Consider the following 27,958-nt stretch of genomic DNA (forward strand, 5'->3'; position numbering starts at 1 on the left):
TTTAATAGATCTTCATGAAGATCAATTTCATAAGAGTTCTTAGGCTCTTGTTGGTTCCCCCACTCTTGACTCCATCGACGACGCATGGTTCTCTTCATAGATTCTGAATTTGGCATCACTGTAACAAAGTCATAAACTTTATTATGTAGATTTCCCATTTCATCCGCGTATATCTCCGATAACTGTGCAGTTTCTTCTAGAGGCCTTCTCTTCGCTCTTTCCACTTTCTGAGCTGCATCGTCAGGAGGTCCACAGATGTTCTAATACGCTCAACACTTCTCCGTTCCTTGAAAGCAGCTTTCCCTTGCAATGATCCGCTTTTCGGCGTAAGCACATCCATGTAACAACACCTTCTTTAGATTCCCTCTGTTTAAGATACGCGTAACCTTTCTAATGAGCAGGAGGCCTGCCCTTGTTCGTTGTAATAACTTCCATACTGATGGTCACGTTAGGAACTTCGAAAGCAAACTGGCCGGGCGGGGGTGATGAGGATGACGAGGGGAGGGGGGGGGGGGAGACAAGGGACCCGACCCTTCGGAGCAGGTAAAACTGTAGCAAATGTCCGGCGTGGCAAATGTCCGGTGTGGCAAATATCCGGACACCTCGATTATATTCTACGCTCTGTTTCGTTGCTTTTCACGGCAAGCCATCCGTGGCTCACATTTCAGTAAGATAATGCCTGCCGGCACACGGATTGTCTTCGTGGTTGGCAAATCCTACCTTAGCCAGCGAAGTCACCAAATTTGTCCTCAGTTGAGAACGTTCGGAGTATTATGGGCAGGGCCCTCCAACCAGCTCGGATTTTTGACCATCTAACCCGCCAATTGGAGAGAATTTGGCACGATATCCCCCAGAGGAACATCGAACAACTCTTTCAATCAACACCAAAACGAATAACTACTTGCATAAAGGCCGGAAGTGGATACCACGTAATTGTCTTGTTCAATGCGTGAAGCTCTTGCTCTTGAATAAATCATCCAGTTTTTCTGAAATTGTAATGATTTGTTTTTCTGTGTATGTGTATCACATCTACCGATTTCCGTCCTATTCGGACAATTCCTCCGTGTGTGTCGTTTTACTTTTGCCTTGGAATGTATTTTGTATGTTTATCTAAGTCCTGACCATTGATCGCTAAATAGCAAAGTGGCTTATATTTACTAACACTAACGCATTTTTGACATACTCATATCACTTGAGCGAGTATCATAGCGCAACAACTAAGACAATGGGCTTGTATTCGGAAGGAGAGGTATTCAAACCCCTGTCCTGCAACGTGGATTTGGGTTTTTTGTGGTTTCCGTAGACGGCTTAAAGTAAATGCTGTGACAGTTCCTTTGAGAAAGACACAAACGAGTTACTTTGCCTTTCTTCCGCAGTCCAAGCTTGTGCTCCATCTGTAATGAACATTTCGTTGACGGGATGTTAAACCCTTATTTTATTCCTTCGTTTCTTCATCTAGCTAACAAACCATCGCTGAATCTTGTAACAAAAGTACAGTGACACCTCATTCATTCTTCCTTCTTTGTTGCTGATGTCTTGTTCATCCGGATCGTCTTCTTTTTTTACTTAACTGTACAGTGTTTAATAATCCGGGCATAATAGTGGAAACAGTCTACGCTGAGAATTATAATTTTTAACATCCAGTTAACCGTCATAAACAGATCCTAGCCAGGATTCAGTTAACAATTTTGCATAGAGTTGTACAATACTATATTTCTCAACTTTGTTGCGATTGTAAAATGACACAAAAGACGATGGTGACAGCCCTAACGGTCAGAATATGAATGCACTACATGCGATGGATGAAAGAGAAATGTTGGAAAACACTGTCGCTAAACTTGGTATTGAAGCATTTGCGAGCATAAGATGCTCAGGCAAGAACAGTGACCGTAGTCAATAATGCAATACTTAAAGAAAATCAACTCAAATAGTTTTATGAAACTTATATTGAAATATTATAAGCTTTCTTTAAGTTTGAAGTAAGTAGTTTTGGCAGTAAATTCTATTATATTGCATAAAAGAGTAATATGCACATGTCTTTTTGCTCTCTCCGAAGGTGAGGAAATTATTAATGAATTCTTTGAGTTGTGTCACTTTCCTTGTTTTTTTTAAAAAAAACCTTTTTCGTTTTGTATGACTCCTCATGTAATACTTTTGCCAATTTTCATATTCAAATAATGTATTTTCTTTTTCTACACGACATTCCAATCTCCATCAGGCGAAATTAGTACTTAAGTTACAATAAAAAATGAGAAAAGTTGAACCCATTTTATCAGAAAAAATCAAAATGAAAAATTATAATTGATGAAAATTAATACAATTTAATGAGGAACATGAATCACCTGAGGTGTTATCAGGCCAATGTTAATTACTTCTTTGAGTTCTGTCACTTTTGTTGCTTTTCCAAAAACATTTTTTTTGTTATGACCTCTTTTCCACATCAAATAATATATTTTTTTACTTACTGTAATATTATGCCACATTCGAATCACCAGCACAAAAATTAGTCTTTAAGTTATAATAAAAACTAAGAAAATTTGAAATTGTTATATCCGAAAAAATACAAAATGCAAAATTATAATTTATGAAAATTAATGCAGATTAATCAGGAACATCAGTTAGCTGCAATTTAAGGAATTCAATTTACGAAAACTCAGAATCATTTGTTAAGTCCCATAGTGCTCAGAGCCATTTTTCAGAATCATTAATGCGTTTCATAAAGGGGAATTGGTATGAGCTTCCTTTTCTTGTACGCTGCAACGGGGTGCATTGCAGAGATATTCATTTATTTTCTTCTGATATTGTTCACGATAATCTGCACATATTCTTTTCGCTCGATGTGGTTTGTCCAAAAAGAATGCTTGGATTACTCTTCCACACTTTGAGTGCTTTTATGTGACGCCTTTCATATCACTTACCCTCCCGCTTTTGATTCCCGCACAAGTAGAGACAAACAGTTTTTAATATCGTCATTTTAGCCTATCGAGAAATGTAAATTACTGATTTTTACAATGTCTGTGTTTATACGGTGTCTATATCATATATTACAATGTCCTTCAGACAAGAATGCGTGTCTGAAGGAACAGACATTGTAATGGAAGATACGAACACTAGATAAACACAGACAGTGTAATAATCAATTATATTAAAAATTACATTTATACATGAAAAGTCTTTCAGCTCAGATAGCAATATAGTTATAAATGGAAAGCACTATATAGTACATGTTCTAAAGGATTAATTTATTTAGTTAACTGGTTTTCTGCGAAAAAGGTCACCGTCAGACTTTTTTTGATTTTCTCCCTTATTTTTATTTACTCTTCATTTTTTTAACTTTTTTATTGCAATACCACTCCACTGTCAATGATGACATTTATTGTGTGTTTGTCCCTCAATCTAGATGAGTAATATCTTTTCCAATTTTGTTTAAAAACTTTAACTTCCTTGACGATCATACTCAACTGATGTCTGATGACGGTCTTCTAAGCCGAAGACCGAAATCCTTTAGAACATATATTATACTGTGCCTGTCATTTGTAATTATACTGTGTTTTCCAATTACAAATATGTAATCCATATGAGACTGTGTCATTCAGGTGTTTCTTGCCTTATATGATGGGTTTCATATTAAGACGACCCTCGTAATACTTCGTAAACAGTTCAAGATACAACAGGTACAATTAGTAGGCGCGAAACCGTCACGGAGATGCTGAGCCAACTTCTGTAGTCCCTGAAAGAGAAAGGTTCTGCATCATGGTGTGGTTTTTCCGTTGAAGTTCCGACAGCGTACTTTCCTAGAAGAGTCAGTCAATATATTATTTCCACCTACGTACATCTCGCGAAAAGATCATGAAGGTAAAATTACAGAGATTCGAGCTTACACAGAGGATTACCAACAATCTTTCCTCCCGCGAACCATTCCCGACAGTGTGGAGAAAGTGACAGTGTTACTCAAAGTAACCTCCGCCACACACCGTAACTCTGTACTCCAGAAGTCATAACGGACTACTGTCACTTGTTTATTTTTCATTAGAGAATGCTTAGACCGTAGAGACCTTCTGTATAAACGACCAAACAAATTAAAAAGAAATTTCCGACAAGTAATCATACTCGAAGAGATGAGTATTTTGTTGTATTATTAATAACACTGGTCTACCAAAAAATACTTTTTTCAGTCATAAAAAAACACGTTGTTCTCGTACACAATTTGTTCCTGAACCCAGATCTAATTTCAGAATTTCTGTGTCGGCCTCAGTTTCTTTGTGATACCGGCTTCTGTAAGGGCGTAAGTCAGTCTATGTACACATCATCAAAAAAAGTTTTGCATCACCTCGGTTCCGAAAGTTCCGGAACCTGTACATAAAATTGGAATGCCGCTCTTTTTATTGCTCATGAATAACACACATTGCATGTTGTACCACCACACAGCGAAACCTGCAGACGTGGTGATCCAGATTGCTGTTCACACTGGTACCCCTAATGCCCGGTAGCACGTCCTCTTGCATTGATGCATGCCAGTCTTCGTCGTGGCATACGATCCACAAGTTCATCAAGACACTGTTGGTCCAGATTGTCCCACACCTCAACGACGATTCGGCGTAGATCCCTCAGAGTGGTTGCTTAGTCACGTCATCCATAGACAGTCCTTTTCAGTCTATCCCAGGCATGTTGCATAGGCTTCATATTTGGAGAACATACTGCCCATTCCAGTCAAGCGATGTCGTTATCCTGTAGGAAATCATTCACAAGATGTACACGACGGGAGCGCGAATTGTCGTCCATGAAGACGAATGTCTCGCCGATATGCTGCCGATATGGTTGCACTATCGGTCGGAGGATGGCACTCACGTATCGTACAGCCGCTACGGCGCCTTCCATGACCACCTGCGGCGCTGGTCGGACCCACATAATGCCACCCCAAAACATCAGGGAACCTCCACTTTGCCGCACTCGCTGGACAGTGTGTGTAAGGCGTCCAGTCTGACCCGGTTGCCTCCAAAGATGTCTCCGACTGTTGTCTGGATGAAGGCATAGGCTACACTCATCGGTGAACAGAACGTGCTGCCAATCCTGAGCGCTCCATTCGGCATGTTGTTGGGCCCACCTGTACCGTGCTGGATGGTGTCATGGATGCAAAGATGGATCTCGCCATGGTCGTTGGGAGTGAAGTTGCGCATCATGCAGCCTATTGGCTGCACGAAAAGCATTATTCAACATGGTGGCGTTGCTGTCAGGGTTCCTCCGAGCCATAATCCGTAGGTAGCGGTCATCCACTGCAGTAGTATCCCTTGGGAGGCCTCAGAGAGGCATGTCATCGACAGTTCCTGTCTCTCTGTATCTTCTCCATGTCCGAACAACATCGCTTTGGCTCACTCCTAGATACCTGGACACTTCCCTTGTTTAGAGCCCTTCCTGGCACTAACAAGGGAACCTCCCCATCGCACCCCCCTCAGATTTAGTTAGAAGTTGGCATAGTGGATAGGGCTTGAAAAACTGAACACAGATCAATCGAGAAAACAGGAAGAAGTTGTGTGGAACCGTGAAAAAAATTAGTAAAATATACAAACTGAGTAGTCCATAAGCTAGATATGCAACATCAAAGATAATGCGAGCTCAGTAGCGCCGTGGTACCGTGGTTAGCGTGAGTAGCTGTGGAACGAGAGGTTCTTGGTTCAAGTATTCCCTCGACTGAAAATTTTACTTTCTTTATTTTCGCAAAGTTATGATCTGTCCGTTCGTTCATTGACTTTTTGTTCAGTGCATTAAGTTTAGTGTCTGTGTTTTGCGACCGCACCGCAAAACCGTGCGATTAGTAGACGAAAGGACGTGCCTCTCCAATGGGAACCGAAAACATTTGATCGCAAGGTCGTAGGTCAACCGATTCCTCCACGGGAAAACACGTCTGGTATATTCTATACGACACTGGTGACGGCATGTGCGTCACATGACAGGAATATGTTGTCGACCCACCTACCTTGTACACTTAGCGGATGGGTAAAAAGATTCTTCTACCTTGCCCGATTTAGGTTTTCTTGTAGATGTGATAATCACTCCGAAAATAGTGATGAAAACATAAGAGTTTGTCACATAAAATGAAAATAAAAAATTAAACTTTTCACCCGAAGGAAGACTTGAACCTACGACCTCTCGCTCCGTAGCTGCTCTCGCTAACCACGGGACCTCGGCGCACGTCGACTCCCAGTGCCCTTGATGTTGCTTATCTTCGCGTGGACTACTCAGTTTGTATAATTTACTAATTTTTTTCATAGTTCCACACAACTTCTTCCTGTTTTCTCGATTGATCTGTGTTCAGTTTTTCAAGATCTATCCACTGTGCCTACTTATAACTAAATCTGAGGGGGGTGTGATGGGGAGGTTCCCTTGTAAGTAACAATACGGACGCGATCTAATCGCTATATTGACCGTCTAGGCATGGTTGAACTACAGACAACACGAGCCATGTACCTCCTTCCTGGTGGATTGACTGGAACTGATCGGCTGTCGGACCCCTCCGTCTAATAGGCGCTGCTCAAGCACGGTATTTACATCTTTCGGCGGGTTTAGTGGCATCTCTAAACAGTCAAAAGGACTCTGCCTGTGATACAAGATCCAATGTCAACGTCTGTCTTCGAGTTCTGGGAACCGGGGTGATTGAAAACTTTTTTTGATGTGGGTATTATGGCATTATATGTTTCTGGCAAAAAGACAACAATAAATCTGTGTCGATACACAAATTAATAAAAGAAATGAGCACCATAAGTTCAACAAGAGTGGAAAAACTTACCTAATAATATTTTCTTCCCGATTTCCTGCGATACTTCGCCTCAGGAACGTCTCTTCGTAAGGTCCAGCAGAAGTCGAATATGACCAAAGTACTTCAGTTGCCTTGATAACGGTTTTTCATTTGATAAATGTCCTCGTGGAACCGTTCTGTATGTTCATCATTAACGGTACGAAAGTAATCCGCGAAGAAGTCCACATGGTCCTTCAAGAAACATATCTTAAGTGACACGTTAAGTCTCCTACGGTGGTGTGATCTGACTATTTCCTATATAATATCGCAATTATTTTCTGCCTTATGGCTGCATAAAGAGTTTTTACAAACACTTATGAAAAACAGCCGTGCACATCTTTAAAAGAGGGTTATGTTTTCGTCATTGCGATTTCAGAGTTAACTCACCACAGATATAACAAAAAGAAAGTGTAATATTTATACAGGTACGAGGCATTTCTTCTTCTGAATTCACACAAAACACAACCTTTCAAGAACCTACAGCAACTCATTTCTCGAAGTCAGAGACCTCTAACCTCTGCGACAAATGTGACACACACAACGTGATGCAATGCAACGTGAGGATTACTCTCGGGCTCCTTCGTGTGTGTGTGTGTGTGTGTGTGTGTGTTTGAGGTTTACGGGCGCTAAACAGCGTGGTCATCAGCGCCCAAACGCATAAAAACAGGAACACATGCAGTGAAGGGACTAAGACGGACAGCGAACAAGGAGAACGGCTAAAAGACACAGACCTGACGCAGTTCGAAATCCTCACATACAGAGGCAAAACAAGAGGAGAAGAAACGCACTAAAAAAAGGAAAGGAAACACAAGGAAAAGAGAACAGAAACCGAAGGGAAACAAGGAGGCAATCGTGACTGGAGGACCTCTTACCTAAAACCTGGGTGAGCCAGTCACCCAGCAGCACATTAAAACCATCTCTCTAAAATCCGAGGCAACAAATTGGAGGGGACACAAAACCGTAAGACCTTAACCACAGTCGTTGCGTCGTCTTGCAAAATAGAGGGCAAATCCGGTGGCAAAGAATCCACCGCCCTCTGGTCAGAGAATAAAAGACAGTCAAGTAAAATGTGGCGGACAGTAATCTGGACGCCACAAGCACTGCAGATTGGGGGGTCCTCCCGTCGGAGTAAAAAACCATGCGTTAAGGGACTGTGCCCGATGCGGAGGCGAGTGAGGAGAACCTCATCCCGCCTGCATGACTGGTAGGATGTACGCCATGGCCGCGTGGTGGCCTTGATCAGACGCAGCTTATTTTCACCGACTGCCAGCCACTCCTCTTCCCACTGAAGCATAACACGAAAACGCAGGAGGGAGGCAACAGCATGGAGGGGAACGGCACATTCAACAACGTGAGGGAGGGAACATGCATCTTTGGCAGCCACATCCGCCAGTTCGTTTCCCCTAATACCCACGTGCCCCGGCACCCAGCAGAAAGAAACCTCCTTCCCCTGCCGTTGCAGGTGGAGTAGGGCATCATGGATGTTCTGGACGACCGTATCCGCTGAGTACAAGTGTTGCATGGTCTGAAGGGCACTCAGGGAGTCAGAACAGATGAGAAACTTAAGACTGGGAACACATGTCATCTGCTCCAATGCCCGCAAGATCGCAAACAATTCGGCATCAAAGATGGTAAACGCCGCAGGAAGCCGTAACTTGACGACTCGATCAGGGAAAACGACAGCACAACCAACAGAGTTCCCCTGTTTAGAGCCATCCGTAAATACTGGTACATGGTCGGGATGCTGGTGTAAAATATCGGAAAATAAGGAGGTATAAACAAACGCAGGAGTGCAGCTCCTCCGGTACTCCGACAAGTCTAAAAGGACGCTGGGCCTCTGGAGCAACCAGGGAGGCAGGCGGGTAAAACCTTGGAGTTGGGGGGCCACACGCTCCACACCAAGGGACTCAAGCAAATGCTTGGCACGAATCCCAAATGGTATCGTTGCCCTGGGACGACTGGAAAAGAGACGTTCCATAGGCGGTCGGGCAACGGTAGGGTACGCAGGGGAGGTAGGGCAGGCAAGGAATTGACACACCCGTCGCACCATGAGGAGTTTCCGCCGGATGGCGAGCGGCGGTTCCCCTGCCTGAGCACACAGGCTGGGGATGGGACTGGTACGGAAGGCACCAGTGGCCAGCCTGATACCCTCATGGTGTACTGCGTCAAAAATCTTCAGATACGAAGGCCTCACTGACCCATACACGGTGCAACCATAGTCAAGATGCGATCGGACGAAAGCCGTATAAAACTACAGCAGACGCGCCCGATCTGCTCCCCAGGACCGATGACTCAGACACTTCAAAATATTCAGTGCCTTCAGGGCCCGCACCTTGAGGTCTTTAAGGTGAGGCAACCATGACAACTTGGAGTCAAAAGTGAGGCCCAGGAACCTCACAGTGTCGCTAAAAGGAAGAATGGTGTCCCTCAGACGCAATTCAGGGGAGGTAAAAAGACGTCGAGAACGATTAAAATGAACACACACACATTTATCTGCAGAAAAGGTAAAACCCGTTGTAATATTTTTACATGAATTTTGGTATACTGGATAGCGGTACTGATGGTCAATAAAAGCTGGTTAAAAGCCGTGCGCTATCTGGGGAGGTTAACCGTGCGTTTACTGGGCAACTGTTTCAGCAGGTAACTAGTCTAGGTTTACCACATTACCAATCAGACTAACATTGATTATAATCTTTTACAGTCATACAACAACCGGTAATATATATATATATATATATATATATATATATATATATATATATATATATATATATATATAAAAGGAGAATTTAAATAAGAAAGAAATCAGTTTATATTTGTAAATTTATTTTTAAGATTGATCATCGAAATTTCAGGATATTATACGTGAGTTATAACTGAGCTGGTGCCTTATTTACGATTGTGAAAATGTGAGATTGGAATCTTACGGAACACATAAAATATGGAGCCAAGATTGGGAGACTGGATACAACACTGGATTCATAAAACAACACGACCAACAGATTCAAATTTTCAGTCAAAGAAATTACGTTCGTAGCACAATCCTGTCCGTCATGTAATTACCACACACTGGTATACTAAATTCATATTAACTCTTTGTGAAATCTTCCCAAGAAGAATAGCTGAGGGCTACTTCGATGATTACACCACATGCTTCACGTGGTCAACTTGGTTTACAGAAAGCGTATAACTCCACAGTAATTTTGATAATAAAATAAATTAGCTCGAAAAGCAATTGACAAAAGAAAAACCTTGAACTGGTTACTAACGTCTTACCATTAACCTGATGGGTCAAACAGTTATATAAGCACGTGGTACTGGTCTCGCAAAGTACACCCCACGTGGGTTGAACATAAAGAAAAGTTGCTATATTGAAAATATTATCAAGACGAGACGTTATAATCACACAAGCATTCGCATTTAAGATTGATCTTAGTTAGAGTTACTGACCAACACGTGGTTCCACTTTACTCATAAAGTAATGACAAAGCAACTACCGCAAAATAATCTGAACTGGACACGAGAATTACACTCCGCTGCAATTAAAGATAACCTTAGATATTTTAGAGCTAAACCCGAAATAAAATGATTAAATTCTCAGTTAGGCTGAACTTAACAAATCCATTGTCCTACGGACTTAGCAGACACGCGCTTAGCCGGAGATCTTACCATTTCAGACGCTCGCACCGCCAGACTGCAACTGCCTACTGCCAGACTGCCACTGCCTACTACCGGACTGCAACTGCCACTACCCAGCGTGCTCCTGAGAGTCGCTCACAAAGACAAACGGAAGGGGCCAGAGGGGCAGCTTCCTATACCAACATGACAAGGGACGGACCGGACCATACTAAGAATAGAAACCTCTTTGCTTTTAGGAACCGTAGCTACCTGTTCCGACGTTGGTCCTACTGTTCTCTAGCAGACAGCCTTGTCTGCTACCCTCAAGCATGCAACTACAAACACATTTGATCATTCATCCTCTCACACAGAAGGGAAGGGGGATGACAGTATCTTATCATATACAGTATATAAAAGAAAGCGGATGTAGGTTCTGTATGAGACTGTGTGACATTAATTACATATTAACTGTGTTTTAAAGTGTAGTAGTGTGACAGATCGTTCTTGTTTACGTGTAAAAGTAACACGTTCCACTACTCAGTCTCCTCCCAGATAGTCAGAGACGCCACAGTAAATTTAGAAAAGGAATTTATGCCATAAAAGACAACAAATTTGAGAAATTAAACATGAAAGGAATCCAACAGAGACCTTTCATAACCCCAACGCTCCAGGAAAAGACTGTGCAGGGAATTTTCTGGCCATGCTAGGACATTCCCAAGCAGGCTTCTCACACCCTACTTAAACCAAAAGTGTAAAGAAAAGGCAAAAGGTCACCAGCTACTTGCTAAAACACAATAATTTCAAACATCTTTACAATCTACCAATTTCAAAGAGAAAAAAAAAACCACACAACCTTTGACACCTATTTGGTTGGTTGGTTTTGAGGAAGGAGACCAGACAGCGAGGTCATCGGTCTCATCGGGTTAGGGAAGGACGGGGAAGGAAGTCGGCCGTGCCCTTTTTGAAAGGAACCATCCCGGCATTTGCCTGGAGCGATTTAGGGAAATCACGGAAAACCTAAATCAGGATGGCCGGACGCGGGATTGAACCGTCGTCCTCCCGAATGCGAGTCCAGTGTCTAACCAGACACCTATTTAAAAGATAGTGTAGACCTAATTCGGTCAGCAAGTAAAAACAATGGTTCCTGTGTCATTAATATGAAAACAATTTCTGGTTGTTACCCTTATGGAGTTCACCAGTATTTGCTCATTGCAAGAGCCAACTGATCATAGGCAAATTTATGACGGTTTATTAACCAGCAAAATTTATGAAAATAGCAAAGGTGCCACAGCAATTAAAAAAGAACATGAAATAACATCAGTATTATAAAGCAGAACATTACAATGCACAATTCGCAAAAGCAAAAAAAAAAAAATTGATAAGAAAAAAAACATGTTTTACAAAGTGGTTATCGCAAAAAAATTCTATATCTTATAAAACTAATAATTTGTAGAATTAAAATAATTATGTGGCACAAATTTAATCACTCTACAATATTTCAGTTCGTTAGCAAACAATGAGCACTGTGTCATTATACTGAAACTACAATAATTGTGTGATTGCTACCCTTAAGGGGTTCCTCACAATAAATATGCCCCATGCAAAGGCTAATCGATCACAGCCCAATGAGAATGAATAGCAATCTGACTGATAAAGGAAGCAGTGCCACAGTAATGAATTTACGAAACAAAATATCACAAACCTAATACCTAACACAAGAACAAACATTGATCAATAAAACAGTACAATAGTCAACATCTAAAACAAAACACCAATAAATAAACACCTGCAAAATACAAGAGTCAAAGTTTTTTAAAAAAAATATAGAACACCTGCAAAATACAAGAGTCAAAGTTTAAAAAAAATATAGAACACCTGCAAAATACAAGAGTCAGAGTTTAATAAACACCAATAAATCGAGTCCCTGCAAAACACACGAGTCAAAGTTTCTGTGACAGAAACACACGTATATGCATTGAACTAAGAACCGTATAATCACTGTTCACTGATACACTCACTAGTTCCACTGTTCTGAGGCACAATATAAGGGGAGGGGGAGGGGGTTCGTCGCCGCAGCTGTCAGTAGGGATTTTTGTCCATCTGTTGCGTGCAATCCCGCCGTCTCTGCCCTCTCATGAAGTTTCTCTTGGTGGCCCGTGTCACGTACATCTCGATGTGGTTCCCTGTTTGTGTTGTCAAATTCGTGCGGTATCCTCGATTGACATGCTAGGTTGATATTCCTGGGCAAGGATGACACTTCAATGGCTCTTCTTTTGTGCCACCCTTAGCGACCAGAGAACATCGAACCATGATTTACTGTCGCTTGACAGTGGGCATCCGTCAGGAAATGTCGATAGGCGTCGTTGACGTCTGCAAGTTTCTTTGGACAGTACCTGTCAAAAGGCTCCACGCCCCTTGTTTTGTTTCACCGCGGCCGTCTCGTCACGGTCGCGTGCGTGTGGTGCGTTGCCAGGAGATGGATTTCCGCGCGGTGGACCGCTCGCCCATTTCAGGTCATTCCCTTCAGGAAGGGTCACGCGGGGCGGCCGCCCATTAGCTCCAGGTACAAGGGAAAGTGTTTGCGGCGGCCCTTCTTTTGTTGTCGGCCACGCTCCCGAAGTGGCCTGGCTGACAGCGTGTCCCGCTGGGAAACCCGCCAGTTTACAACTAGTCCGGCTGCTCCCGCTGTCTCTTAAAGAGTTTTGCCGGTTCGCTTTCACGTTCTCAACTGCATTCACAGAAATTTTTCATCATCCTTATGTGATTACACAATGTCATACATAATACCACTTAGTATTGTCTTTCACAATTTTTAAGAACAAAGTGAGACTTAATTAATTTTTTTTAATAAAAAAAATTAGATGAATCGACAATATAAAATAAAATTTAAATGACTTGACAATGTAAAAAAAAAATAAAAGTGAAATGACTTGACAATGTAAAAATAAAAATTAAATGAACTGACAATATAATATTTAAATCCACATCACTAATGTGGTTCACTTACGTTTTAATAAATCAAATGCCACTTATTAATTCACTAAAATGAATGGTGTTATGCCTTGCGCAAGTATAGGTCAGGAGAGCATGGGGTTCACATGTTATTTACACACACACATGCACACCTGTTGTCTATTCTACAAACTAACTACCCATAAACATGCATTACTCAAAATTCTACTTCTATCCACTACTAATTAATCCCACAAGCCACTTCAATGCTACTTCAACAAAGTGTTTACACCACTACAGCAATGTTCTAATTCGCCCTCTTCTTGACGCTCGCGGCATACGTCTTGTCACATGATAAATGGAGAAACTTTCCTTAAACATACACAGTAAAAGAACAATGGTTATTTACACGCCAAAACATTTATACCAGTTCTCACACCTGAAAAGAGACTCGCAATTATACGTTTATCATACTCATATATTCACACATAAAACAGTAAGAAAATTTCATCTAAAATTACGTTATCACAAGAATTAATCACACAGATGGCTCTGAGAAGGTTAAATTATTTGCATTATACAGGTTATATTACATTTTCTTACCCATTTTGCTTCGATTTCGTTCCTTCTTTACGTTACCTTTCGCTTCCAAATCAGTTATTTCGCCTGTGGTGGTTATTCTGGACTCATTTCCCATGAATGGCAAAATTGTGGTCACCTCTATTCTGTAAAACAGTATCATCTTAACATATTGAACTTACAACAGACACAAAAGATCCGAATCCTCCTGTAGTTTAAATGACAAATGTTTTGCTTTATCCTTATTACCTTAAACCAAGCTTTCCTTCGTTCCCATAATCAAAATTATTTAATCATCCTCTACCTTCAAGAGGGAAACTTCCTCAGTACAAATCATATAAGCTGCAGTGCATCCCGCACCAGCGAAAACAGTAGGCTGTAATGCTCACAGCATCAGCAAAACACATAAACGTCGCTTTTCTAGGACAAGTATTAACGCAGAATAATTTTTCAGGCTTTGGCTCAACATCAATCAAGACTACAAAAAGGATCCATATTTCCGTTCCATTCTCCATTTGCTGAAAAACTGCTCGTATTTGACTACCACAATAATATTTCAGAGCCACGTAAATTACACAAACCACAATTCTTCTTTCACCTTGAGGGGAATCAATATACTTACGAAATCCACAGACAGCACTTTACGTACTCAGCTATAAAGAACAAAAAAGACATATATCATCAATATTAACATATCATCGCATATTGGGAAGCCAATGGTTAAACAATCGTATCATCGCATCCTGTTTTCAAAATTCCAGATTTACTCATTCCTTTCTCAGAGTTCTCCTATCTTAAAATATTCATACAACACGCATACTATAGTAAGAGATCCTCATTTATACTGACAGATATAGAATAGTAATAGATAGATAGTAGCACTGAAAGCAGAAAATCGGAAACAAGGCTACTAACAGCTGGGGACCTGGGTTTGCCAGACCCATAATACCCACAGATCGGATATTCCCCTGAGTTTTTGCACTAATTCAGCAACGATCTTGCTTCTCTCAGGAGCAACTCTTTTCAATTGACACACAAAAAAAACATAAACAGCATTTTACTCGTTCACAAGGAAACCTTTTATCTTTACGTTTGAATCAAACTAAATCCTAATTGTACAAGGAGAAAAAAATTAACAACATCACTTCAATCAATCACATAAAAACATCTTTATCATTAATTTTTACCAACATATTATTCAAAATGCATACGTCACAAATTTAAACTAATCAATTCATTCTCCTCTCTATAAATCCTATGTACTCATTTGCCATGTCACACATTTGTTCCGATTGGCGCCTTCTGGGCTGATCGTTTGTCATTGCCGGTTTCGTTCATTTCCATTTACTGGATTATGTCTAGGGTTGGCCGGCCGAATTTCAACATCATGTGGGTCTCCGCCTACAATCCTACTCCCACCGTGTTCATCGTAGTAACGATGCTGGTTGCCGTACCTGTTGCGTTCACGATCTTGTCCCCATCCTCTATCATTTCTGTTGTTCCACCTGTGTTCGCGACGGTTACCCCAGTTTCTATACGGCTGGTCCCGATTATTGTTTCGTTCGCGTCGCGACGACCAGTCACGCCGTTGATTAGTACGACGGCCACGACTGCGATCGCGCTGCTGTGCCCCGTAATAACTTTGTGCCTGATTAGGCGGGCATTCTGCTGTATTGTATTCCAACTCTTGGAGAAGTGTTTTAAACGTTTCCACGTCCTCTTTGCTTCGTCCCGCAAGAATGACGTGCCGCAAGTGCATCGGCAATTTGGTGATGCATGTCCTAATTAGTTCCGCAGGCCCGTATGGGTCGTATAAAAATTGATTTGCCTGCAGCATGTGGTCGAATAGGCGTGCAGGGCTGCCGAAACCAGACTGGTTCAAATTTGGCAGCATAATTATTCCATGTTTGACCCTATCTTGTGCCGCTTCCGACCAATAGGCGGAGAGAAAGGCTTGTCGAAACTCCCGAGTGGAGTTGCAGTGACGCGCTGCCGACCTCATGCGAATCGCCGGTTCGCCTTCCAAATAGCCACACATATACCCTATCTTATGTGAACTTGCCCAGTCGGGAGGAAGACAGAACTCAAATTGCTCGAGCCATGCTCGTGGATGTATGCCTTTTTGAGAATTTCGGAATATCTCAAACTTTCTTACCGTAAGGAAATGTTTGAAATCAAATCCCCGCATTTCCTCCTGGCGAGGCCCTTGTATGTTTCTATTTGAATTACATATAAACTGTGTTTTAAAGTGTAGTAGTGTGACAGATCGTTCTTGTTTACGTGTAAAAGTAACACGTTCCACTACTCAGTCTCCTCCCAGATAGTCAGAGACGCCACAGTAAATTTAGAAAAGGAATTTATGCCATAAAAGACAACAAATTTGAGAAATTAAACATGAAAGGAATCCAACAGAGACCTTTCACCGTCTTCGCAGTCCATGCCTCTAATCGCTTTATCGTAAGCTGCAACTGCCGACTAGCAGTGACAAGACTGGAGGAAGAACAGAAAACAGCAAAATCGTCCACAAACAAGTAGCATTGGGCAGGACTCCGGATAGTGGACGTGATACTGTTAATGGCGACGGCAAAGAGGGTGACACTTAAAACGCTTCCCTGAGGAACACCATTCTCCTGCACGTACAAATCAGATAGCACATTACCAACCCGACATCGAAAGAGGCGGTGGGAAAGAAAGGACCGAATGAAGACGTGGAGACGGCCACGAAAGCCCCACTGATGGAGTTGATTGAGGATAAGGCGGCGCCAAATAGTGTCATACGCCTTATTAATGTCAAAGAATACACCTAGACAATGCTGGTTACGTAGGAAGGCCTGCTGGATGGCCGCCTCAAACAGGGTCAAGTTGTCTATAGTGGAACGACATCTACGAAAGCCACACTGAGAGGGGCTAAGGAGCTGCCTGGTCTCGAGCAGCCAAAGCAGGCGACGGTTGACCATGCGTTCCAACGTCTCCCCGACACAGCTCGTCAAGGCAATACTTCGATAACTACTGGGATGCGTTCGGTCCTTCCCCAGTTTGAGGAGGGGAATCAAAATCGCCTCCCTCCACGAGTCAGGGAACGTGCCGGATAACCATATTACATTAAAACAATTCAGGAGAACTTCCTTGGATGGCAGCAACAAGTAGTGCAGCATGCTGTACCGGATTTGATCATGACCAGGCGCAGTATCATGAGCCACAGACAGCGCCGAATCCAGTTCCCACATTGTGAAGGGGCAGTTGTAGGGCTCAGAATTTGGAGACCGGAAGTCCAAGTGACCCCTCTCGATGGCAGTGCGGTAGCGGCAGAAATCTGGATCACAGTTAATAGTGGCGGTAGATTCCGCAAAATGCATGGCCAGTGTCTGGGCGCTGTGAGGAGACAGCCCTGAAGCAGCAAAGCCGTGACAGGTAGTTGGCTGAGTTTCCCGGAAATCCTCCTGATGGCTTCCCATACTTTCGTAGAACTAGTGGAGCGGGAGATGGAGTTCAAGAACGATTGCCATGACCGTCGTTTGCTCTCTTTAATCACTCGCCGCGTCTTGGCCCTCGCCACCCTAAAGGCCGCAAGATTGTCAGCTGAGGGTCGGCAGTTGAAGCGGCGCAGAGCTGCACGGCGGGCTCGGATGGCTGAGCGGCACTCAGTGGTCCACCAAGGGACAGGACGCCTCTTGGGATGACCGGATGACCGTGGGATTGACAATTCAGCAGCATGGGAGATCACGGCTGTAACATGGTCGACCCATTCATGGACGCTCGCACGGTGTTCCAAAACAGCCAGTCGGCTGAAAAGTGTCCAGTCAGCTTTGCAGAGGTGCCACCGGGGCGGCACTGGTAATGTCACAGCCTCATCCAGGAGGCGAATCCAAAGAGGGAAGTAGTCACTAGAATGGAGGTCAGCAGCAACCTCCCTTAGAGCAGAATCCGCGAGTGCTCAAGAGCAAAAGGAAAGGTAAATAGCTGATGACGAACCAGAAGCAGTACAGAAATGAGTGGGAGCACCAGAGTTGTGGATGCACAGTTCTTCAGACATCATGAGGCTTTCCAGAATGCGACCCCTGGGGCAAGTAGTCGAAGGGCCCCATAAGACATTATGAGCATTGAAGTCCCCCAGAAGAAGAAAAGGGCGGGGGAGTTGGCTAATAAGGTCTGTGAGAGCCTCAGAGTCTACTGCATCCTGAGGCGGTAAGTAAACTGAACAGACTGTGAGCAACCGAACCACAAGAAGGTCAACTGCAACTGCCTGCAAGTCTGTAACGAGGGGGAGCTCAGATGAGGGGTGCATGTCACGGACAAAAACCGCAACACCACCCTTTGCCCTTTCCCCGTCAGATCATCGTTTCGATATACGGTATAGCCCCGTAAAGAAGGAGCATCAGTGACCCCAAAATGTGTCTCTTGGAGACATAAGCACAAAAGGCACTCTCGTACAAGGAGCTGTAATTCGGCCACATGCGTCCTGAACCCATTCAGGTTCCACTGTAATACGGGAGCCAGTGATCAGGGTGGCTGAACTTTCACCCTGCCTCTGTGCTTTGGAGGATAGCCTGTACTGGCCGGAGATTTATTCCTGGGGCGAGAAGATCGCCCCCGGTTGACATCAATGTCCATCAGCTCCGATGACGACCCACGGGAGATGTCAGACAGTACGATTGCCTCGTCATCGGACCGACCCTGACTAGTCTCCTCAGGTGGCAAAATCTTTACATTCGGCGTCTTTGTCTTGGGGGGCTTAGAATGCAGAGCCTTGTCAACTGTTGGGGCTTTACTCGCCTGGGCAGAAGGCGCTATATGGGGAGAGGCAGGAAGTACCCCAATGTCAGCAACCATGGCGTTGTCCGACATTTCGGGGAGAGCTGCAGGTTTCAAAACAACCGCAGCAGCACAAGTGCACTGGAAAACGCAGGTATTAGTGCTAACACTAGCAACCTCCGTTTGGGTAGCAACAGTGGCCAACTGTACCGGTTTTTTCAGAGCGTAAGCGTAAGATGCTGTAAACACAGGAGGCTGCATGGCCTTGAAGATCTTCTTAGCCTCACCATAGGGGATGCGCTTAGATGTTTTAATCTCCTGTATCTTCCGTTCTTCGAGATAGATTGGGCAGACCCGGCTCCAGACAGGGTGACTCCCAGAGCAATTCACGCACTTCACAGGCGATGAACAATCGGCTCCTTCGTGGGCAGGCTGACCACATTTACCACAATTGGCTATCCCATTGCACCCCAACGTAGTATGCCCAAAGCGCTGACATTTAAAACAGCGCATTGGGTTGGGGAAATATGGCCGTACTGGCAAACGTAAGAACCCCACTTTAACATGCTCTGGGAGTCTCTGGCAACTGAACGTGAGAATAAACGAGTCGGATTTGACTAGGTCACCATCGACTCATTTCATAATATGCTGCACGTCAACAATACCTTCGTCAGCCCACTCAGATTTTAACTCGTCTGCGGGGATATCCACCAAGTCTCTACATGTCACAACACCCTTACTATAGTTAAAAGTGGAGTGGAGCTCGGTCTCGATAGCGTACTCTCCGAGACAGGTTGCTTTCCGAAGAGAAGCGACTTGACTCCACGAACAATACGAGACTGGAATAGAAGGGAGAACCGATAGAGGTACTCAGGGTACCCTCCGCCACACACCGTCAGGTGGCTTGCGGAGTATGGATGTAGATGTAGACGGGAACTAGAAGTCTCAACTAACAGAGTCCCATTGCGCAGCCGCTTCAGAGTTTTCAGCGTTTCTGCAAACCCCTCAAGACCCTTGTGGATGTAAAAGGGAGAAACCCTCTCAAAGCTACCCTCCTTCCGTTTAATAATCAAAAACACATTCTGATTATCAGCATGTGCTCTGTTACGACAGTCTGATAAATCTCTAACAACACCAGGCGCTGGAGGACTCGCAGCACGAAGTCGCTTTTTCGATGGGGTGTGTTTTCCTACCAGTGGCCCACCCAATCCACTGGTAGGGGGAAATGTAGAGGTCGAAGGGCCCATTGCTGTCCCACGAGCAGCTAGGGAACTAAAGGTCCGCTCAGACAGAGCCCCACGTGCCTGAGTAAGCCTTATACAACTGGGGTGCGGCAGGTGCCTCAGAGGTTTCTCGCTTGCGACTCTTCCACCCCAACAGCCATGCATCTTATAGGCGCGCAGCACACCGTCAGATTGAGGGGTTTTTATAGAGGTTTACCTTCCTCGCAATCCAGGCGGTCAAGCCAAGATTACCATTCCCCGCAGCACACAACATTCCACCGCCGCACCATACGGTGGTCGCTGAAGCATATCCAGGGGTTACGGTGACAGGAGACTGGCGGCGCTGACCAGTCCCCAGCTCAGGACCCCAGGGTCGCCAGGCCCGTACTCAGCAAATGAATGCTGAACCCCTGGGGGCGGCCTCCTTCGTATCACCTTGAGAAGTGGCGCAGTGGTTATCATACTGGACTCTCTTTCCGGAGGTCGACGATTTAAACCCGCGAGTGGCCATGCTGATTTAGGTTTTCCATGATTTCCCTAAATCGCTACATGCAAATGTCGGGAACCTCGTCCGACCAGGCAACATTTTTCTAGTTATCAACAGTCCAATGACGGTGTTGACGGGCCCAGGCGAAGACTAAAGTTTTTTGTCCATACAGTCATCAAGGGCACACGAGTGGTCCTTAAGCTGCGAAAGCCCATATCGATGATGTTTCGTGGAACCGTTCGCAATCCGACACTTGTTGATGGTCCAGCATTGAAATCTGCAGCCATTTGCGGAAGGGTTGCAGTTCTGTTAAACGATTCTCTTCATTTGTCGGTGGTCCCGTTCTTGCACGATCTTTCTCCGGTCACAGCGATGTTGGAGATTTGAAGTTTTACCGCATTCCTGATATTCACAGTACCCTCGTTAAATGGTCGTACGGGAAAATGCTCACTTCATCGCAACCTTGGAGATGCTATGTCCATCGCTCGTGCGCCGACTATAACACCATGTCAAAACTCACTTAAATCTTGATAACCTGCCATTGTAGCAGCAGTGAAGGATATAACTGCGCCAGACACGTCATATATAGGCGTCACCGACCGCAGCGCCGCACTCTGCCCGTTTACATAGCTCTGTATTTGATTACGTATGCCTATACCAGTTTCTTTGGCGCTTTATTGTAGATAGTGGGTACAGTATCAGACAAACAGCCCGGTATGCGAAAATTGATTTCATTTCCGTATTCAATAAACACTTCTGAGCCATGAGCGACCTGCACGTTCTTTGTGAGAAAAATGCTATCGACCAGTGTGAAAGGTCTCTGTTGGATTCCTTTCATGTTAATTTCTTAAATATGTTGTCATTTACGGCATAAATTCCTCTTCTAAATTTACTGTGGTGTTTCTGACTATCTGGGAGGAGACTGAGCAGTGAAACGTGTTAGTTTTACACATAAACAAGAACGATCTGTCACACTACTTCACTTTAAAACACAGTTTATACATAATTCATGTCACACCGTCTCATAAGGAACCTACATCCTCTTTCTTTTATATACTGTATATGATAAGATACTGTCATCCCCCTTCCCTTCTATGTCAAAGGATGAATGAGCAAATGTATTTCTTGTTGCATGCTGGATGGTAGCAGACAAGCCTGTCTGCTAGAGAACAGTAGGACCAACGTCGGAACAGGTAGCTACGCTTTCTAAGAGCACAGACGTTTCTATCCTTAGTATGGTCCTGTCCGTCCCTTGTCATGTTGGTATAGGGAGCTGCCTCTCTGGTCACTTCCGTTTTGTATACAGAAGCACCCTTTGTAGGAGCCCAGGTCAGTCTGTCCGTGTCGAGCGTCTGAAGTGGTAAGATCTCCGGCTAAGTGATGTCTGCTAAGTCCGTAGGACTATGGACTTTTTAAGTTCAGCCTAACTGAAAATTTAATCACCTTTATTTCAGGTTTAGCTCCAAAATATCTAATGTTATCTTAAATTGGAACGCAGTGTAATTCGAGTGTGAAGTTCAGAATATATTCCGGTAGTTGCTTTGTCACTACTTTGTGAGTAAAGTGGAACCACGTGTTGATCAGTAACTCTAACTAAGATCATCAGTCTTAAATGCGATTGTGCGTGAGATTATAACGTCTCGTCTTGACAATATATTTCAATATAGCAACTTTTCATTATGTTCAACCCACGTGGGGTGTACTTTGTGAGACCAGTACCACGTGATTATACAACTGTTTGACCCATCAGGTTAATAGTAAGACGATAGTAGCCAGTTCGAGGTTTTTCTTTTGTAAATTACTTTTCGATCTAATTTACTTTAATTTACAAAATTATTGTGGAGTTACACTCTTTGCATAAACCAAGTTGACCACGTGAAGCATGTGGTGTAATCATCAAAGTAGCCCTCAGCTATTCTTTTCGGGAAGATTTCACAGAGAGTTAGTATGAATTTGGTATACCAGTGTGTGGTAATTACATGACGGACAGGATTGTGCTACGATCGTAACTTCTTTGGGCGAAAATTTAATCGGTTGGTTGTGGTTAATTTCCTCTTCCATGTGTTTCTACGTTCTTCGTGTATTATTTTATGAATGCAGTGTTGTATGCAGTCTCCCAATCTTGGCTCCCTATTTGATGTGCTCCGTAAGATTACAAACTTACATTTAAACACTCCTAAATAAGGCACCAGCTTAGTTATGACTCAAGTTTAATATGCTGAAATTTCAATGATCAATGTTAAAATAAATTTCCAAATATAAACTGATTTATTTCATTTTATTTAAATTGTCTTTTTATATACATATCGCTGGTTATCGTAAGATGAATACTAAAAGATTATAACTAATGTTAGTCTGGTTGGGAATTTGGTAAGCTAGACTGGATACCAGGTGAAACAGTTGCGCAGTAATGCAAGGTTAACTTCCCCAGACAGCTCACAGCTTTTAACCCTCTTTTATTGTCTATCAGCACCGCTTGCATAGCAAAATTAATGCAACAACATTACAAGTATTATTGTTAAATGTAAAGTTCGGTTTCTTTGCGCTCTGGCTTCCATACCGGAAGTGCTCATTTAATACCTACGTTGAGGAATCCGTGCCTATGGTCTTACAGCAGTGTAACATCGGTTCGCGTCATATCACTGTAATTAAGCGCTGTCCTGCTTTCCTAGTACTCAGATGGTCAGATGAGTGATCGTTTGGGTCTGCCGAAAGCTGTTAACAAACAGGGTGCATTCAGCCTTTGTGAGGCCTATTGAGGAACTGCTTGACAGGGAAGTAGAGACTTCGGTCACGAAAACCGTCAATGGCCAGGAGAACGGTGTGCTGACCACATACACACATACATTAATCCTTGTTCTATAAATCATTAATAAGACATTTCGTAAAGATGTGGAACGTGTCACTTTAACATAAGTTTTCTTTACACAAAACAATCAATTAAGTTTTTTACAGTTACTACTCCACATCTAAGAATTCATCTATTGAGTAGAAGATGTCATTCATAAATTCTTTTAATTAGCTTTTAAATGTTGGTTGGCTATCTGTCAGACATTTAATACTATTTGGAAAATGACCAAATATTATTGTGGCAGCATAATTCACCCCTTTCTGTGAAAAAGTGACATTTAATCCAAAATAGTGATTATTATCCTTTCTTCTAGTGTTATAGCTATGCACTTCGCTGTTATTTTTGAATTCTGATGGGTTATTAATGACAAATTTCATAAGTGAATATATATATTGCGAAATTACTGTGAATATCCCGAGTTCCTTAAATAAATGTCTGCAAGGTGATCTTGGGTGGGTGCCAGCAATTATTCTGATTACACGATTTTGTGCAATGAATACTTTCTCTCTTAATGGCGAATTTCCCCAAAATATGATGCCATATGAAAGCAGTGAGTGAAAATATTCGAAACAATGTAAATAGACATAGTAGGCTAAATTTACTAATATGTCTATCACCAAAATTTGCAATAACCCTAATACCCCAAGTAGCTGAACCTAACGGTTTCAGCAATCATCGATGTGCTTCTTCCAACTCAATTTCTCATCAATGCACACACCCAGAAATTTTGAGTATTCTGCCTTAGCAACAGACTTCCGTTCATCATTTACATTTATGAATGGTGTTATGCCATTTAGTGTACGAACTGTATAAACTGTGTTTTCTCCAAATTTAGTGAGAGTCTATTTGCAGAGGACCACTTTTCTGAAAGACATTATTTGCAATTTCCATAGCTGATTCTTGCTTCTTGGGTGCGATTACTATACTTTTATCATCAGCAAAAGGAACTAGCTTTGCATCTTCATAAACAAAGAGTGGCAAGTCTTCAATATAGAAAGGGTACAGTACCGCCCGAGATTGAAAATAGGTACAACATACTTCATTATTTTTGTCAGAACAACACATTTTTTTTGTAAAATAACTCAATTTCAATTAATACAGCAAAGCCGGATACCAGTGTGGGAAAGAATGACAATTTATTTATTTAATTGATCACATGTGCATCCCCACAAAATAAATCCCTACACCCAGTTTGGTTAGATCTGTGAAATGAATGAATGTATGGTCGTCTGCTAACCGCAGATAGTGAATGTGAATATATGATCATCTTTGAGACGATCCTTTGGCCACTTTTGGTGGGACCAAAGAGATGAAATTTACCTGAGCTTTGAGCGCCTGAAAAGTGGCTGACCAATATGGTAGCAAGGTGCTCCCCCACTTCGGCAGAGGTGGGAGAGGACCTGAAGAATGGCCATGTTTCAGCACTCTGCCGCTGGATCTTGTGCTGTTAAGACCTGTCTTAGGTGTGCTCTGTAAAGACAAAAGAGTGGAGACATGGTATGAATGTGGAATATTTAAGAGTAGTTTGAAATAATTATTTCTCTATTTCAGGAACTTTTGTGGGGAGAATTAAATGTCAGGCAGGTAATATTAATGGGATCGTAGTAATCTTCAGAAGTGACCAACGGTCACAATGAAACCACGTGTAGCAATAAGTTGAAATACTTCCGTGTGCTTAAGTTAAGCTGAATTACTAGTGTATGTACTATAAGTTGAAATATTTAAGAAATTACGTGTGCAGGACTTGAAATTAGAGGCGAGTACTTCCACGTGGTGAGTACTGTGTGAGTCTCAATCTGTGTATGAGACAAAGGATAAAGAGAAGTACTCGTCCATGGTATCAGTTGAGGACTTGTGTGTGTGATGAATATGTTCTTAATATTACTTTGCGTGATATGTTTCCGTGTGACGCTTGATTCAAACTATAATGCTCTGAGAGAGAAGCAAGGTGAGTCAGCCGTCTATCCAGCAACGCCACTTGGGTTGCATCACACAGGAAGACGTGCATATATCTCCAGAGTTCGTAGTACGAAAGTAGAATTACGAAGTGGGTCAGTGTCGTGTGAAACTGGGATAAATATTAATTGAAGTGGGAAAGCTGAAAGTAATAATGTTGTGACTATTACCTGTGTTGTATTTCATGTTGTAGTGTGGTGTATGTCATGTAATTTAAGTATGTGTGGTTTGCATGGGAGAGTAGCAAGGTAGTTTCAGAGGTAGTGGGTTATGCATGTTCCTTTTGTACCGCTCGGTCTGGAGGAAAGTTTCGTGATGATGGTTGTGAGAGTCGAAGTGTGAGATATAGCAAAAGATCCACCATCCTATCCAGAAAGTGCACTGTAGCGTTAAATAATTACGAGACCATAAGATAGAGAATCACCAATGTAAAGCCATGCCCACTGGGCGGAATTTCTCATGTGTTATTGTTGTAGGTTATAGAATTTGTGTGTTTAGGTTAGAGAATTTATCGGAATAAATAAGATAGTGAAAAGAAAAAGATTGGTGGCCTTTTCCTTCGAATTGTATGTTGTCATGATATCCAGAATTTATAATGTGTGCGCCAATCATATTCAGTGCAATGGCCACGTGTTGATAAAAGCCGTTAAATTAAAAAAATAAAATGTTGTATTGCCAGTGCGTATTGAACAGTCAGAGTTCTGTAAACTACTGATAGTCAGATGTGTGTTTCCGTTGCATATTATTCATATAGGAAGATAATTTGTAACTTAATTGTGAGTACGAGAGTTCATGTTACTCGATAAATAAGAATGAATCCACTCGCTTGGTAGACCACTCATCTAGCAGGCCTGACTGCTTGATGCCACAGTATGAGCAAGGCATGTGGGTGCCTCTCATAAATTCGACCCTGCCAGGATATTTTGCTGTTTGGTTTGCTGTTATGAATTTTTTTATTTTTTGATGGAATATATTGTGATAGCGCTAAGATGTAAAATTCTTTTGTTTGCAGTTTCTTTCTGGATTGGTGAGGATCGTTTATTTTTTTTTATATAATTAATTGCTATATCGTCCAAGGCTGGAAGATCGTTGTATAATTTTTTTTTTTGCGTAATGTCCGTAGTAACTAGGTCGCAGTCGAAAAGTGTAGTCACCATGGAGAATAGTGATTCTGGGGTGAACGTAGCAGTGCAGCAGGAAGTAGCTGTCGACCTTGGATTAATGAACGAGAACAGCAAACACTTGGAAGGGGCTGAATTGTTCAGTGGACCGCGCCTAGGTGATCCTTTAAGCGGCGGGCTTTGTCCACAATCGGGGGCTTTTCCCGACGATGCGGGCGAGCCGAGACTAGGTCAGGTATGCAGTGAAAGTTAAGCTACCCTTAGCGAAGCTACGGTTTCTCAGGCGAACGTGGTGAGCGCACCGAAAGTAGCAAATGACAATGTGCTACTGCAGTTTTTACAGAGGATGGATAGAGATAATAAGGAAAGATTGGAAGTGATGGATAGAGATAATAAGAAAAGATTGGAAGCGATGGATAAAGATAATAAGGAGAGAGATAGAGATAATAAGGAAAGATTGGAGGCAAATAAGGAAAGATTGGAAGCGATGGATAGAGATAGTAAGGAGAGAGGTAGGGAAACTAAAGAGAGAGTGGAAGCAAATAAGGAAAGATTGGAGGCAATGGATAAGGGAAATAAAGAGGCAATGAGGAAGCTACACACAGTTATCGATGAGCGTCTGTCCGCAGTTAATAATCGGTTAGATGAGGGGGAGAAGGATCTGGATGTGGTGAAGCAAGTATGTGGTGCCGTGAAAGAAAAAGCCAATAACTTGGAGGTACGAATAAGTGCAATAGAGAGCGATATTACAGAACGTAGGGACGTGTTGCTGGATGAGCAAATCAAAGAGATAGTGGAGGACTTACTTGCAGATAAACAAGGGGCATTAGACATCGTGGAAGCTCAAGTCACCCGGCAGGAAGTGGCGCTAAATAAACACAGGGATGAAGTTGCGAAGGTAGTGGTCAGAATGAATACGATTAGCGCAGATGTAGAAAAGATCAGTATAAGAGGCGAAACAGGCTCTGACAGTACGCAGCGAGAGGTTTATGCCGACCAGGATGAGATACAATCACTATTACAGTTTAAAGAGGCACAATTAGAAACAAATAGGAAACATAGGGAAGAACTAGCACAATTGCAATTAGCGTGCAGAAGCGAAGGTGAAACACCACCAGGTAGACTGCAGAGGGAGAGTGAGATAAATTCAAAAAACGAAAACAGGCAGAAAGAGGAAGACGAACTCAGAGAGTTAGAAGAACGGTTGTGTCGGATAAAACAGGTGGCAAACCCAACTGAGTATAGTCCAAGGTCGGAAAACATAAATGCGGAAGAAGAATGTACTAGGCACTTCGTGTCGGTACAAACGTACACTTGTTTTCCGGATCCTGATAATTACCAACATCCATGCCTGTAGCTGTCTCAATTTCAAGATTCATTACCTTCATCGTGAGGACCGCTCCTCAAAATGAAGTTTGTATGTAACCATTTGAGGGACGAGGCTAGAGCGAAAATGGAGGAAGTTATTAAATACTGTATTAGCTACAAGATATTTTGTGACAAGTTTTTAAATGAATTCTGGTCGAAAAGTAAGCAGGACCAGGTTAAGCAAAGCATATTGATGATGCCAAATTGTAACGAAGGTCGTATAAGAGATCCAGTATCGTGCTATCAGGAAATGCTGAG

The sequence above is a fragment of the Schistocerca nitens genome, chromosome 5 (assembly GCF_023898315.1).
Source record: "Schistocerca nitens isolate TAMUIC-IGC-003100 chromosome 5, iqSchNite1.1, whole genome shotgun sequence".
Taxonomy (NCBI): Eukaryota; Metazoa; Arthropoda; class Insecta; order Orthoptera; family Acrididae; genus Schistocerca; species Schistocerca nitens.